We start from the raw sequence: 16052 nt of genomic DNA, 5'->3' as shown, positions 1-16052 counted from the left end.
CATAAGTGAAAGTATGTCTCCAAATTGTAACATAATTTCCAATAGTTTTCTCTGAAATTGCTTTAGATTTGATAAAGATACTGCCAGAACAAAGTATATTTTCTTTGCATTAGTTTTTTGAAATAAGGTTATATTTTTAATTTATTTCTAATAAGTAATACATACTGTGAAGAATTTTTCTTTGTTTATAGATGATTGCTAGAGCAGCTTGGGTTTTATAATAATTCATGAGAAATTAATAAGCACTCATAATGAATAAACTTAGGGACAGTTTAATGACTATTCATCAGCAGTTCATGCACAACAAATCCAAATGTTTATCAAAGATGTTCACAAACATAGTGCACAAGCAGCTTTAATGAACTGATAAAGAACATTAATGAACATTCATTATGAATTTCCCTTTGCTGGGAATGACATCCTCAGAGGAGATATTAACTTTTCAAAGTATTTTCCTTTTAAATAAATGTGGATATTTCAAAAAATGCTAGTACTTAAGATAGGAGTGAAAACAAAATACAGATTAAATTTTTGTATTGAGACCAGGTATAAGCTGTGTTGGCATCTAAAACCACCTGTTCTTGTCATGTTTCATATGAGACATCTTCAGAGACCTTTCTGCAGAAAGTCTGCTCTATTTAAAGAGAGTTGTTGTCTCTTAGTTTGTGGATTGGTGTCTTTGATGTGGATTTCATGACTATTTTCCACAGAACTATTAACTGTTCCTAGAAAATTCTGTGCATTAAGTTCTATCTTAAATATTAGTGGAAACAGATGTGTTTCTTCTTGCCTATCACAGAAGCAATGTTAAGTAAAACTTCTGTGCAACAAATTAAGTCGTAAGTTCAGGCAACTGCAAACTTCCTCAGTTAATGGCTCAGTTATGAGTATAACTTAAACAAAAAAATGAAAAAAAATATTTGAAGTTAGGAGCTATATATTATTCCTCCTGATTATAATTTCACTGTTAAAAAATGACTATATGCATGTTATGTTTTATTCAAATCACATTCATAATCCAAAACAAAAAACTTCTAAAGTATTTGTCATTTATCATGGTTCTTCTTCATAGTCATATGTAGACTAATCTTTTTTCACAATCATAAAATACAGTGATGAGTTCCAGGTTATTTCTGGTAACTGACTAAATTCTCTCTAGTACAGTGATGAAGACCTGGATGAATGACAGTGTAGCTATTTGCTGATTCCTTTTCACAGCAAGTTACAATGCCATGTGCATCGTAGCAACCACAATCCCATTGCAGAAACATTGGCGGTCAGCTGCATAAAAACACATTTATCTGCAGAGAAATTGGAGGAACAAAACTATTCCTTCAAGTGGGATATGTTTTTTTATCTCTGATCCAGAGGTATTGGAATAAGATGAAAGCTGTGCTAATCATTGCACTGAATTTGCTTCGCATACAGAATAACTTATCTCCTTCTGGTTTTACTACTACTGAGAACTCTACAGATACTCATACAACACATTGTGCTCAAAATCATGTTGGGGACAAAAAGGAAAATTACATACATAAAACCTAGAATTTATTATTTGTATAATTGATCTATTCAAGTGATTATTACTAGTCCACATTTAATTATTGCAAAAAATAAAGAGATGAAATGGAAAAGTCTCAGTAATGGCAATCCAGTTAAGTTACATATAGACTTAGTTTGTCCTGCTGCTCATGCTGCTACTGCTTTTCTGAGTGCTAAGGGTATGGATTTCAGTCTGATGTGTGTGCATCCATCTTGGTGGTGGAGGAGTACAGTGTGTTTCAAGTGCTTTGAAGGCTGGAATGTGGTGTTGGCTTTTTGTTATTCTACTCCATTTGTGGTCATTTTTTCTGTTTACGAACTACTATTTGTTCTCTTTATTACACCTAATGCTGTTATTTGTCTAGCCATGTGAAATACTCTTGATTTTTCTTTGTTTTTTTCTCACTTATTACTTTTCCACTTGATTATTTACACATCTTTGTACATTTTCTTTATACACAAGGACTTTTAAAGCAATACAACTATTTTAAAAGTAGTTTGCATTTCTGTTAGAAAATCTAAGTGACCAGATATCTTTACCTGGTTCTTTACCAGATCCTTAAATAACTCTGACTTACTTAAATAACTCTTGAGTGCAGTCACCAGATTCTGGCTTGTTCGCCCCTTGATGCGATTTGATTTGTCCAGCAGCACTTCTGCCAGGGTCTTGCACAAGAACTCTGTTAGGGAGAGTACATAGCAGTGAGGAAAGCCTCTGGTACTGCCATTCAATTAGGTATTTATTCCTAATTGGTATACTTTTGTGAATGAGGTTGCCAATGTGAAGATAAATCATATCCCTGAAAAAATATTTGGCTTTTCAGGGGCCACAAAGGATCTTCAACTGAAATGTGATTGCTTGTGCATTTCAATCGATTGGGAGTTTTCAATGAAATCAGGATGACTGACACTGTGCAATAGTCTATGATCAATTTGAGGCCATATTCTAGAATTCTTCAAAGACAGTGAATGTGTCCATAAACTTCATAGGATTATAGGACATTTCAAAATGGAAGTCTTCTTAGGAGGGCTGTAGCATGAGCGGGCCACCTATGAGGTCAGACTAGGTCATTTAGGGCATAATCCACTTGGGTCATGAAAACTTCTGGTACTGGTTTTCTGGGCAGCCTTTTCCAATACCTGTTTTCACCTTGCATCCAGTCTCCAGTTCACAAAGCTTTTCCTTCTATCTAGTCATGTTCTCTCTTGCTTCCTTTACCATCATCTCTCATCCTCATCATGCATTACTGTAAGGGGTCTGCTCTGTGTCCTTGTTAACCTTCTCCAAACTATTTAAATGTTCTTAAGAAATTGATTTAAAGAGATTTTACACCCATATTTATAGAGAATAAAATATTTATTTAATTTCAATGTAGAAATTAACAGTATAAGGATGTATACATGGCGATGCCTTTTTTTTTTCTTTTTTTTTCTTTTTTATTTTTCCCACCAAACTGCAAATAAAACTTTGATCTTAGGTAGATTTTCTATTTGCCTGCATGGGAAAAAAAAAAAGTTCTACCATGACAGGATCATCCTTACATTTTGTCAAACTAAATTTAACATCTGTGGTTCATCTTTTTTCTAATGGACACACTCTCGACAGACTGGCTATGGACACACACTAGACAGACTGTCTTCTCAACATACCATTATTTAAGAGAATGAAGTCTTTTATGTAGTGTATATTTTGAATTTGGACAGGTCAGATCAATAATATAATAACTGTTTCCTTTTAATTTCACCTATAAGGTCCTGACTACCTACCACAAAGTGTCGCCGGCCACACATATTATTTTTTGTCTTTGGCACCATGCCTGCAATCTTGCAATACAACATGTCAAGAAGAATTTTGCCCTGAATTGTGGAACAAATTAGAGGTAGACAGGCATTTAAAAATAGATTTGATTTGCTGTATTTTGCAAGCTTTCTGAGGCAAAGTGATAAACCATAGCAGCTTGAAGTAATGTGATGAGAGCACTCTTATCACTCTGCATATGCTCAACAATGTTTCACTGTCATGCTGCCTTTAAAAAGTGTTTACAAAACAGAAAAAACCTATCAGTTTGATACAGATTTGTCAGATCAGAAATGCTGAATCATTGATCCAAATAATCTCTGTGTATAAAAGCATTACATGTTGAATGAATTAATTGTATACTACCTGGAAATTTCCACAGGTTGCTATTTTTCCCACTGTTGCATATATAAAAGGTTAAAAAATGTATGTATTGGACTGGGCTTTGTTGAACATTATAGGGGTTTTACCTTTTTTTTTTTTAGAACTAAATTTTAAAAAATTCTTTATTTAAACAGCATTTACTGAACTTTCCATTTTCCATTTTCTAGTGTAAAATTTAAGTTTTGATGGAGAGTTTTGATAGCAAAACCCATAAGAAGGAAAATATATGTAATTTGATGAGTGAAAGGAAAACAACTTTTAAACCAGTCTTTATTCTCCAAGACCAAAGTGCTTAACATTGGACTCGTTTAAGGAGCACTAAATATGTATGAGGCAGAGATAAAAAGACGCAATAAAATTACATGGAAAGTAATCTTGAGATTAGTTAATTCAACATACAAAACTTCATAGACACAATGATTCATACTTTAGTGTAACCAATACTAATAATTTATATTAAAAAGAAATCCCACGCAAAGTGAGTTCAAGTCTGCATTTTTGGATGGGGATTAGAAATGAATAACACATCATAACTGAGTCTTTTCAAAAGGAGAACTCCATAAATTAAATACTTTATATTTTTCAGAGTTGAAAAATATGTAATATAATATAATTGAAATCATAAAAGCCCTTTACATTTTTCAGCATAGGAGTAAATTTATTAATTATGAGCTGGTAGCAACAGAAAGCTTTCTTTGAGATATGATGAAACAAAACCTTCAGGTAAAAATACAGTAAAATACAATAAGCTCTTATCTGATCAAAACAGGATTGGCAGCCTTTATTTTTGGGGTGGGAGAAATATATGATAAGCACTGCTTAAGAATGAATCCATATACAGCCTCCACAGAGCAGGACTGTGGGCTTTTTGATAATCTCACAGGGGGATTATTGAAAATCCCAGTACGCTGAAAAAATTAGGCTTCCTCAAAGGTGTTGTGAAAGAAGAAAGAAAAAGTAAAGTAGTTCATCCCAAGGACAAAGAAAGAAAGCAAGAATGGTTCCAACAAAAGCCTGTTGTTAGAGGATATGATTTTAAAAGATCTTCTTTCAAGGTCTAAAAAATTTTAAAATTAAAAAAATAAAAATTAAAAAACAGATATATGCCTCTTTGGTTCGAAACAGTGCATCCTAATGTTTTCAATTTATAATTATTAATGAAAAATTAAATCTTGAAACAGTATCAGTTATGTATAAATGTCCTAAGTTTCAAACATATTTGCATTAGTGAGGTTTTCTTCACTATTCATCAGATAAATTCAAATATACTTTGTCTTTATGAAATATTTTTAGCAGTTAATTTGCCTTTATCATTTCTTAGACTGCTGATTATTTTTTCCTGTTACCACACATTGAAAGCTGGAGTAAACCACAGTACATTGACTGGAATATGGGTAAGCAGAAATAATCAGTGACGGCAAAGGAAACTTCATTTCTTTCACATTTTTCTTTCATAATAAAACAGGAAAATTCTAAGTGAATCCTTATTTAGGGAATACCATTGCACAGTTAATGATATTCTTTCCAACTTTGTGCTCTACAGATAAAAAGCTCAAATGAGCCTGTAATGATGGCTAGATCATTTATTCTATCGATTTCCTTATCCCATGAGTTCATTTTCTCACTCAGAAATGTCCCTATAGCTGCTTTATTGCAAAAGTCAGGGAGTGTCCTCTTGCTTTCTCTTAGCATCCAGACTGCCAGAATTTCTAGTTTAGAGTGTGTTGTAACCTCTGATATATACAGAAATTCTCAGTTCATTTGGCATGTTGAATATTTCTTTGCCATATGCTGAAACTTTAGCAGAAGTTGAAGAAAATTGGGATGTTCTTTGAGGAGATAGGAGATGCCGGAACAAATGCCCTCAGAGTTATGACTGAGCAGTGCACTGGTTGTTGATCACTTTCTAAAATGCTTTAGCCACTTGTTCTGTAACATCTTGTGTAAGACTTTACCTTCATAAGAGAGTTCAGAGAATGCTAATCAGCTAATCAATTGATTCCTTCCCTGATCACATCACTAAATCTGTACATATTCAATCCTTCTTAATATATTTAAAGTATGCAAGGTACAAATGTAGAGCAGAAAATGAATGAGTACTAACAACTGTGAGGGATTACTATGTTTTAGTAAACTAAAAGGAGCACAAGCTGTGCTGGTGAAGTCCATTTGAAAGAAGACTTTGTCTTGCACAGATAACACTCTATGAACAGATCTTCAAATGTTTCTAATTAAGACCTTGCTGAACTTGATAAAAATATCGAATTCTTTAATCACTGTTGGGTGTTTCTTTTTCATTGAGGGTTACATAAATATAATCTCAGATTTCTGCAAATGCATTTCAGTGTACAATTTTGCTATTTCCTACATATAACCTGTGGCTACAACTGAAAATGCCTCTTGTTTTGTCTCAAGGTTATGTATTATCAGGTTGCTAGGGAAAAATAACATGGAAAACAACAAAAGCGCAATGGTATTGCTCTCAGAAATCAGTCATTTATTCTCCTTGAAGAAACAATACCAAAATACTTTAAAATCAATGGTTTGGGATTTTTTGTTTTCCTTTTTAAAATCATTGAGAAGGGTTGTCTATAAGTTTGTATGCTGGTTGAAGGAACTATTCACATATTCATCACATTCTTGTCTGGTACTAATAGGCCCTGGAGGAGCAGTAAGCGAATCTAGGAATGTTTGATGTCAGTGCTCTTGAAATGAATCAGAACTTTGATCTAAACCCTGAGCCTTTAACATTAAATTAATATTAAAATGCCATGCTGAGGAAAAGTTGTATGATTTCTCCAGTCATAATACAGTATGGCCAGTATTCATATATATATGTATTAATGACACTACAAGCAGTTATCAGTGAAGTCAAATTATATGTATAGACTGTCCTAAGACTTGGGCTTGCCCTGCAGTACAGAATATTTTCTGATGCTAAGGACTGGCTTCTGACTTCTCTTACCTGCAGTTCCTGATGCTGCTTGACTGGTTGGGAGCTTTCAGTAGAGTCAAGATGTTCTTTAGACCAATTCTTCAAGCAATATTTCCTAATATAGTCTCTCTGCTTTTCATTTTGTTCACTAAGGAGACGTGAATGTAATCTATTCAGTAATGATGTTTTTGAAGTCCTTCTTCTAGAGTTAGCTGTTTGATCTGTCCAAGAAACACAAGCACTAGCTAATCTTGTTTTGATTTAGTAGTTTCCATGACTTCACCAAGTTGGTACGGATAAAACATTTTTTTGCAGTCTGAGGACTTCTTCCTCTTCCTCACACTTTTTTTGATCAGCCATGAAAAGCTTTGACTTACTAACCCCTGAAGAATTAGCCCCTGAAGAACATAGCCAGCCTGGCCTTTCAGTCAGGAACAGGAGAAAGCTGGGGTATTTCCAACTGCCCTACACTGGAGGAGAACTCCAGTGGGACCAATTACAGCATGCAAGGAAGGGGGTTGTTCCGCCTTAGATTCTGAAAAGAGATCTCTGCATGTGAAAGTAATTTAGCTCTCTAAATAACTAGATGTCTTAATTAGAAGTAGCAAAGTTTTCCAACATTTCTATCCAAATATGCCTTGATTCTTCTGCTTGGAAACCAGTTATAGGAATCAGTGTTTCATTTTTTTAAATTGTATAATTTAGTTTTTCTTCTCATAACTGACCCTAGTGACAAAGAGGTTTATTAATGTTAATTCTAATGAACTTTCTTAGGTATAGATTCCACAAAGAAAGGGGTTGATGCCACCACATTATCTCATGTGGATCCCAGAAGAACTTGTCTGATGATGAAGTCTGAGTTGCTACTGACCTGTGAGGTAAACACAAGGGTAGTAAAAATATTCACACAAAAATTGCAGCACTTAACCAGTCATCCTCTGCCTTCTTTTCTACTCTTTATGGTATATGAGTTTAAATGAGCTGTTTCACCATCCTACTTTTCTTGCAGTTGCATGTCAACGTTGTGGTTTTGCTACTCAAGAAAGGGGCAAACATTTCTTTCCCACAAGTGAGCATATCAACCCACTTAGTTGAAATTTTTTCTACAACAGCAGAAGGCTGTGGAATTTATGCACAGGACTGCAACAGCCCTGTTTCCTTAAGCTATTTTTACTACTAGCTGTACTTATTATTGCCTAGGTTTTTTACAGTGTATATAAAATAACTTACTTTTTGTCAAGTCACTGTCACTTTTAAAGCACCCAGTGTAGTAAAATGTAAGTGCTGTATTTCTTGTGGATTTACAGAGCTTCAGCCTTTCTACCTTTGGTACAAGTCAACAAGGACTTCTTGCCTGGGATGTGGTTTTAAAAGAGTGGATTATTCTTTTGAAAAGCTTTGATCACTGCAGTCATATTGTTGAACCTTTTATCTTGCTGGTACATTGATTTTAGCCAAAGATTGCCTTTCATGAAACTCTAAACTTTAAAAGCAGCTCAGTTTCAAGGAAAAATATTCTGTGAAACATCTGAAAGCTCAAGTTTGATCTTTTTATGTGCATATTACATCTGACTTATTTTCAGTGGGAATGATTGTATAATGCTTGTGCTTCTAAAATGTGAATTATTCACTACCAGTATGGAAAAAATGGTGAGAATTTAAAAGTGTATGTAAATAATCACATAATTCTGACTTTGAGTTGTGAAAGGTTTTTTTTTTGTTAATTAGTTAACTGGGCAAACCATCTATGTCTTGATGTTGTTATAGATATTGAAACACATAATTCAAGGGGTGAATATGTGTCATATGCAATCTTAAATTATTTTTCTTAATATCTATTATTCTTTGTTATTCTCTAGATGTTTCTCAACTGGACTACATAAAACACCTTACATATTTTTTAAAATGTGTTGAAAGAAATTCAAGGAAATATATGTTTGCCTGGAAAGCATGACAAAGAAAGATTTAGAGTGTGCAATACAATAATTATTACTATACTGCATAATTTCTAGTATAAGTGGGATATTAACTAAATAGACATAAGATAAGAAAGCATATTTGAATTATGTGACTCCACTCTACTCTTGTGTGTGTTTCTGGGTTTGAGGCATTAAATTTCATGCCATTGGTACTGTCTAACTATTAGCTTTATTATGTAAATTTTAGCAGAGCATAAAATGGCAGGAGAAAGCCTTCACATTTATTTTTCTCTCCAAACAAAATAAATCTGAAGCAAGTTGTTCTGTAAAGGCACTACACGATTGCAACTGAAAGATAGGTCTGGAAACCTCATCTGAGCAGCCAGCAAGGAAAGGAAATATCTGTGTTTAAGTAAGCAATGCTCTAAGTCAAGGTCAGTCTGTTCTCCCAGAGCACCCCTGTATTGACATTTATGTTCTCTCTAAAAGCTGCATCTCAGAAGTCTTCATTGTAGGAGATATTCCCAAATGGTAGCTGAATGTGATAAATATATAGAGCTTTCTGGAGCACTGGAGCTTTACAGCCAAAGCATGTACAAATTAATATCTTGATTTAATATTTATGCATAAATTCATATTCTTGAGATTTTCTTTTCTAAGAAGGTCTTAAATTTTTATATTTACTCATGTCTAGAATTAAAGGAAAAGAATAAAATAGTACTTTACATTTTGATTTTCTAAGGTTCCCTTAATAATGCTGAACATTAACCATTTGACCAGAGGGAAAAATAAAACTTTTTGCCATATCTAAGTCCTGCTGTTAAGCTCTATCAGTTTCTTCATTAGAATTAATATGTAGGAATTAAGATAAATTTTCCCTGTCTTAATTGGATAAGAATCTACAAAAAAATTCATTATTCCAAATACAGTTGAAAAATCGATTTCTTACATTATCTTTCAAAAATCTGTGGGACTAAAATTTGGGCAGCAATTGAAAGGAGGGTCATCTATCTTGTAATTGTAAAAAAAAAATTAAATTCAGCCTAAGATTTTTTTATTTTAAATTACAGCTAATAGTGTCCTTTTTTTTTTTTTTTTTTTTTTTTTGGAGGAACAGTAAAAAGCAGTTTTAATTCATTTATGAAGCCAGTAGAAGCCTTATTGGAGTGTTCCTACTCAAATAGCTCTTGAAAAAGTAGCTCTCACAATTACAAGATACTTCTCACAGAAAGAAATATTGGTTGTTTTGTATGTTCATTTGCTATAATTTGGTCTTCCAGTCTCACACTCTGTGCAGTTGAACTTTCAAAAGCCAGTGTATTGCTAAGCAGTATATGCTTCTCTAACACCTTCTTTACCTTTGAGTACATTTGTTTGGTTTTTACATTTAATGTCAGGCACAATAATCCTGTCTTTGTCAGGAGGTATTCCAGTGTTCACTAGTGTTTTTCTGGGACTTTTTGGTTTTTCTACGTTCTTCACTTAGTTTACATTCATATCTGCAGGTTTGTTTTCTGTTCATTCTATTTGTAACAAATTCATTCATTTCTGCAAATATGAGATGTAGGTTAGTTTGTCATATTATTTTTTTAGGCATTAACTGCTTAACAAAATAAAGCCTTTAAAGTCTCTCTGTGAAAGCCCATGAAATCTCTGGCAAACTCATGTTAAATTACTTTCACGTCATAGGATTTTGCCTGTTAACTATGCCAGCATTTAATTTCTTAATTACAGAATCACAGAATACTCTTGAACTGATATCATCCAGTCCAACTGTAAAGTCAATGGGCCATATGGGGAAAACCCTCCACCTTGGCATTAGGAGCATCATTCACTAACCGAGTTAAATATTGTTTAGTCCTATAGACAGCCACGTTTAGCTGAGGTGCACTAAATCTAGGAATCAAGCATATATTTCAAGCCAGTCTTGTAAGCACACTCAATAGTATAAGCAGTAAAGATATGAAAATTTTCTACAGAAATTATTCTCACTTCTGTAGAACCATATCTTCAGATGGGTGGGATAGCATTCCTGGTTGATGCTATCATAGGTGCATATCATGTGATAGAAGCAGCAGCTATTCAGTATTGGGTTGTGTGCCCTAATCCACATTCAGTTTGCAGAGCCAAATTCCTGGTGTCCAGAACTATATGATAGGTGGCTCCTATAGTATTTACTAGTTATTTTTCTCTGCTTAGCCTAGGAAAATAGTGTATTCAGTAACCATCAGCCTAAAGCATCACACAATTAATCTTTCCCTACAATAATTCATTGTCAGTATGCAGATAAACAAGAATGTTAAAAAAGAGTTTAAAAGTGTTACAAAAATGCTGAAAGTTAAAAAAAATCTTTACTGCAGATACTATTGAACTGTACTCAGATTCAAAATGCTGATGCCAGACTTGGAGAAAGATGTGAAGCACCCAGATGTAATGAAGTGAAAACAATGTCTTGCTGCTTTTTGATGCCTATATTTGTTAGCAGTGAAACATAAGGATTCATTCTAGTCAGAGTATCTCACTCTAACTCTCTTAGCAGTAATTCCAAATATGCTAGATTTGTTGTTTGACAACTCCTGAATACTCAATATTTCCATTGTTACTGGGTACAAATTTATGGGGCAGGGAGAGGCTAAAAAGGCTATAGAGCATTTTTATTATTGCTCAGCACAGTGCATGTGACTAAGAAAAGGCGTGAGCACTGTACATTCTCACTACCCTTAGCCTCAGCCTGATTCATGCACACTGTGGCCTTTCCACCTTCATAAAATATTTATAAGTCTTTTTATTGTGTACTCAAGATTTCTAGGCCAGTTATTTCCAGGAAAGCATATTTCAAGTCAGAACCCAGAAAGCACTGTCAGAACATAAACTTCCCATACCCTAAGGCCACCCATTAGATTCTGCTGCTGCTAAAAGTCTGAAGCAGTTGGAAACTGGCCCCCTATGGACAACTGAGTGGGGCTAATATCCCCAGCTGCTTAGAAGCCAGCTCCTGAAGCAATGCTGCTCTGATCTCCTGGTGATCATGGTGAATATGGCAACCCCCTCATACACCTGGTCTGGCAATGCACCTGGCCTCCGTGGTGTTTCCCACACAGCTGGCTGGGTGGAGTAGTCCGGGGCCATGAGGTAGGGAAGTTCATAACCCACATCTGTCCTGTTTCCACTCATTTACTTTACACTAATTGCAAACATCTCCTTTTTCTTTCTACCTTAAGAACAGGGAGGATTCTTCAAAGGACTCCTTTTCAAGGAGATATGTGGGAATTTTAGGTGTGAATTCTTTAAAAGCTTTTTGTAGTTTTATTGACAACTCACTCCTGGTACATCTTTGAAAATACGGCTGCATTCACTTAATCCATAACTAGAGAATCAGTTTTTGAATAAAAAATGATGTTTTGGAGGAAAAAATGGAGGCTTAAAAAGTTTTCTCCTTAATTTTCTAAAATTGTTAAGGATTTTATAATCAAAAAATATTTTTGCAAAAGTCAGTAGCACACCATACTATTTATATTTAGGCTTTCTTGAAGGTTTTAAAACTCTTTGTTGTGAAGGTTATATTGTAATTGAAAGTGTGAGCACAGTACATACTGAAAGAAATTCTAACTCTGCCTGCAAAGGAATTGCATTATTAAGTGTTTCTTGCATGAGTGAGCTAGGACTGTGATGTTATTCAGAGTCACACTACTTAAACACAGATACCAAATCAATGAAATCTGCATCACAATTCTAAGCGAATCTTGAATCCAGACAAGCAACAAAAGTAATGTCCAGTAAGAAAATACCCTAAGTGGAAAATACCCTAAGTGCTGTTGAAATGTTAACAGTAAGATTTACAGATCATGAATTTGTTTGTCTTGACAAGCAACTGCTGCCACTAAAAACAAGACAGAAAAGCAGAGCTTTGACTGACTGAAGCTGACCTCTGTCAGTTACTTTGTCAGAGAAAAAAATTGCCAGATCTTGCTGTGATCATGAATAGGCTCATAAATACTCAAATCTCTGCCTCGTATTTTGAAGTATTCATATTTCAAACACATATGAATTAGTTTGGTAAAATTGAGTTCTGCTGATTTCTTGGCAAAGGAGTTGATTACTATATTATGCAAAACCTCTAGAGCAAATGTATGTGAATGTTTCTGGAGTTCCAAAAGGTTAAATGTTGTACTGTGATGACAGCAGCTGGGGAGACAAGCCTGAATTTGTGCACAGTATACAGTCCCAACTCTGTTCACAAATTTATGCCACTGTAGGATGTAAGGCATCAGGTCTGCATGCAGCTACATAGTTGTCTGGCTGTGGGAACACTTCCCCAGTCATCTGGTGCTTCAGCAGAGTTCATCAAAGCTGTTATTTCTATGTATGAGGAAAGGAGGAAGAGCAGAGCTGAAAGCAGTGGGAAGCCTGTCACTGAGTCTGTCTGCATCCCATCATCCGTGTAAACTCAGTGTGCCAAGAGTCCCAGGGAAGTGGGCAAGGGGGCAGAGTCTTTTTACCGCTCCACAGAGGGTGCTGCTGCCTGCAGGTGTGGTTGAGCTGCTGAGGAGGGGATTAACCCTCACAGTGTGAGGATACTTGGATCAGAATAGGAGCAGCTTAGGCTATTGGATCAGGCATGCGGGGAGAGATTGCATCTCTTTGCCAGACTACAAAATAAAAAAAATGTTTGGAAGGTTACAAGAATTTTAGAATGTTAAAGGCCTAAAAATGTAACTATTATTCACCAGTAAAGAAACTCTGTTAAGAGTAAAGGTCTTATTTTGAGAGGATTTTGTAACACACCAGTTAGGTGATTAATGTGTAGTTTTTGGCAGGATATGAAGGGCTTTGAGTTTTAACAATTTGCAAAGAAAATCTGATGTGTTAACCAGTTATGAAATACAAATCAATGTTGATAGTCTTTAACAACACAGTATGACTTTTAGACAATTATTTTTTTTAAATATCACTGGAATACAAGTGGGTCTTAATGGAGTTTTTATTCTGACTTATCTACTGACTTATGCACATGTAGGCATATATGTTTACAAAAAAAATCTCTCCAGACAGACTAAGCAACTATCTTCTTGTACTGTGCGAAAAAGAAGAAAGGTATAAGAATATGCTGATAATAAAGAAGAGAGGTTTAAGAAGTGCATTTGTTAGGATATTTACTGAATTTTTAACCATGTGATGTAAGTCTTTCCAAATAAATCTTAGTTTTCTATCAAGACTCCTAGAAAATTAGTATGGTGTCTGAAATAAATAGAGGTATAATTTGATTCCATGGTCAATTTTGCAGTGCTAAATGTGCAAACAAAAAAAAAAAAAAAGAAAGAAAAGATCCCCAAGCGTGATGTTTCTTTTACTGCAAGTACCAAATAGAATAGCAGAAAAATTGCTTAATGGAAGTGTTGAAATACATTTTGACATGTCTGAAAATCAGATCCAAAAAGTGTGTACATTTGCTAGCTGTAAGTGAACCATATACCTGCTAAATACTAGATACAGATACATAAATGCATACATTACTGTAAATTGTAGATGCTATGGTACATTCTTTCTTTTCTGAAAAAGGTTTGGAATCTAAAATTTGGAATTAATGTACACAAAACAAGGAGTTTTGTTAAGCAGGTGTCACTTTAGAAAAGTAAGGATTAAGTCTTACCGAGATAATTTGCTATTTCTTCATCAGTTTCTGTGTTAATTCAGGAAGACTACTGTGGAGATTATAAGAAATGAAGAAGCATGCTCAGGTTATGCATATCCTGGTTTCTGCCTTGAATGCAGTGTTGATTGCTTCCCAAAGATACAGCAATTCATCTGTTACCACTTTCCAATGTACATAGGCACATAAACAGGAGCCTAGAAAAGTCTCAAAAAAGCCTAGAACTCCTTGATAAGGGCCATTTCTGCATTGAAATTTCTTTTAATAAAAAACTGTTAGTTTTATCTACCTAGCTGTTATAAGCAGTAAATCTCTTAAGAACAAAGGTTGTTATAATTTTAATTTGATCAAAAGAATAATATTTATTGTATTACATAATCTTATATTGTAAAGAACAACATAGAATAGCATATATTTGAGATGTTACCCATCTTTTCACATAAAAATATTGCCAGTGTATTTTTGCATGAGGTACAGTGTCAGTGGAAGAGGTGTGTTCCCTGGCAAGTCATCAGTAGACAAAGGATATCTTAGTTGAAGAATAGTAGATGGAAGAAATGTGTGGGGGAAAGACTAAGAGCAAATGCACAAAGGGTGAAGGGGGAGCACAGTTATCTCTGAGGATGAAGGAATAGATGTATGGGTATATAGCTACTCAAAATTCTAAAAAAATTACACACATATTCATAAGGAGAAAAAAAACATTCATTTTCAGTCTGTATTTTTCTGCAGAGTTTTATTTTTTCCCCATCATAAAAGCTTAGAAAATGAAGAATTTAAAAACCCAATATTGATATTCATTTAGATGTAAGCATTGTGTTTCCATGAAAAATGCAGTAGATGTATCAATAAACATGCTGAAATTTGTAAGGATTATAAAGAAAATTTTATAAGTAATCTGATTTTGAATGAAGTTTAAAATTTAGAGATCAATGTACCCTTGTATCTTCAAAAAGAATAAAAATAAGCATAGTAGAACTTCTAATATTTGATCTTTAAGGCTGATATTCAGAAATAAGCTGAGTTTTTTCAGCTTCCATTGAATTTACCTGACACTCATTACAGAACTTAATACTTACAGAATACAGATAGAAAGGATAGACAGAAAAATCATAAAAAGTCTAGAATGAATCTCAAAACTGAATAATCATTTACTTTTTTCAAAACTAAATATTATTATCTCACTTGAGATACCAAGTGAGATAGGTTTCCTCCTTCACATATCTGTTGGTAGCCTATGATTCTAGTAGGAGGGAGAAGTAATGTAACAGATGAGAAGATGGGGAAGAAGTTTTTGTCAGCTACAGCTGGTTTCATGAAATAGACTCTGTGTGTCGGAACAGAAGATTAATTCTATGACTGACATCTACCTGGGGCTGTCTTGTCTGACATGACAGAAGCTGTAGGAGGAGATGTGTGAAAAGCTAGGGCTGAAATATCAGGCAACATAAATGTCATAGTGGTTATGCATTACACATTCTGTCATGGGAAATTAAAAGGTTAATCACAATCCCTGTTTTCCAAAACAATACACTTTCCAATTTTTAAACGTTTTGTCAGCAAAAGGAAAACAATGTCTAGGGGAACATGGGAGAAAACAATAAACCCTTCTAACATCTGTTCTGGTTTTTACTCATATGAAATAAGCCCAGGAAGATGCAATGGATTTGACAATATTTGCTGGGTGTGCTCAGCTATGGTTCAACCTCAAGGGCAAAATAAACTTAGAACAAGTGCTTAGAAACAGATCAAAGATCCAATGAATTATTTTGCATTTTTAACCTCTGACCAAAACACCATATCCTGAATACTGTTGCTGCTAAT

This window comes from Lonchura striata, chromosome 4 (genome assembly GCF_050655825.1).
Source record: "Lonchura striata isolate lonStrDom1 chromosome 4, ASM5065582v1, whole genome shotgun sequence".
NCBI classification, from domain to species: domain Eukaryota; kingdom Metazoa; phylum Chordata; class Aves; order Passeriformes; family Estrildidae; genus Lonchura; species Lonchura striata.
The sequence above is the reverse complement of the archived record's forward strand: the minus strand, read 5'-3'. Positions refer to the sequence as shown.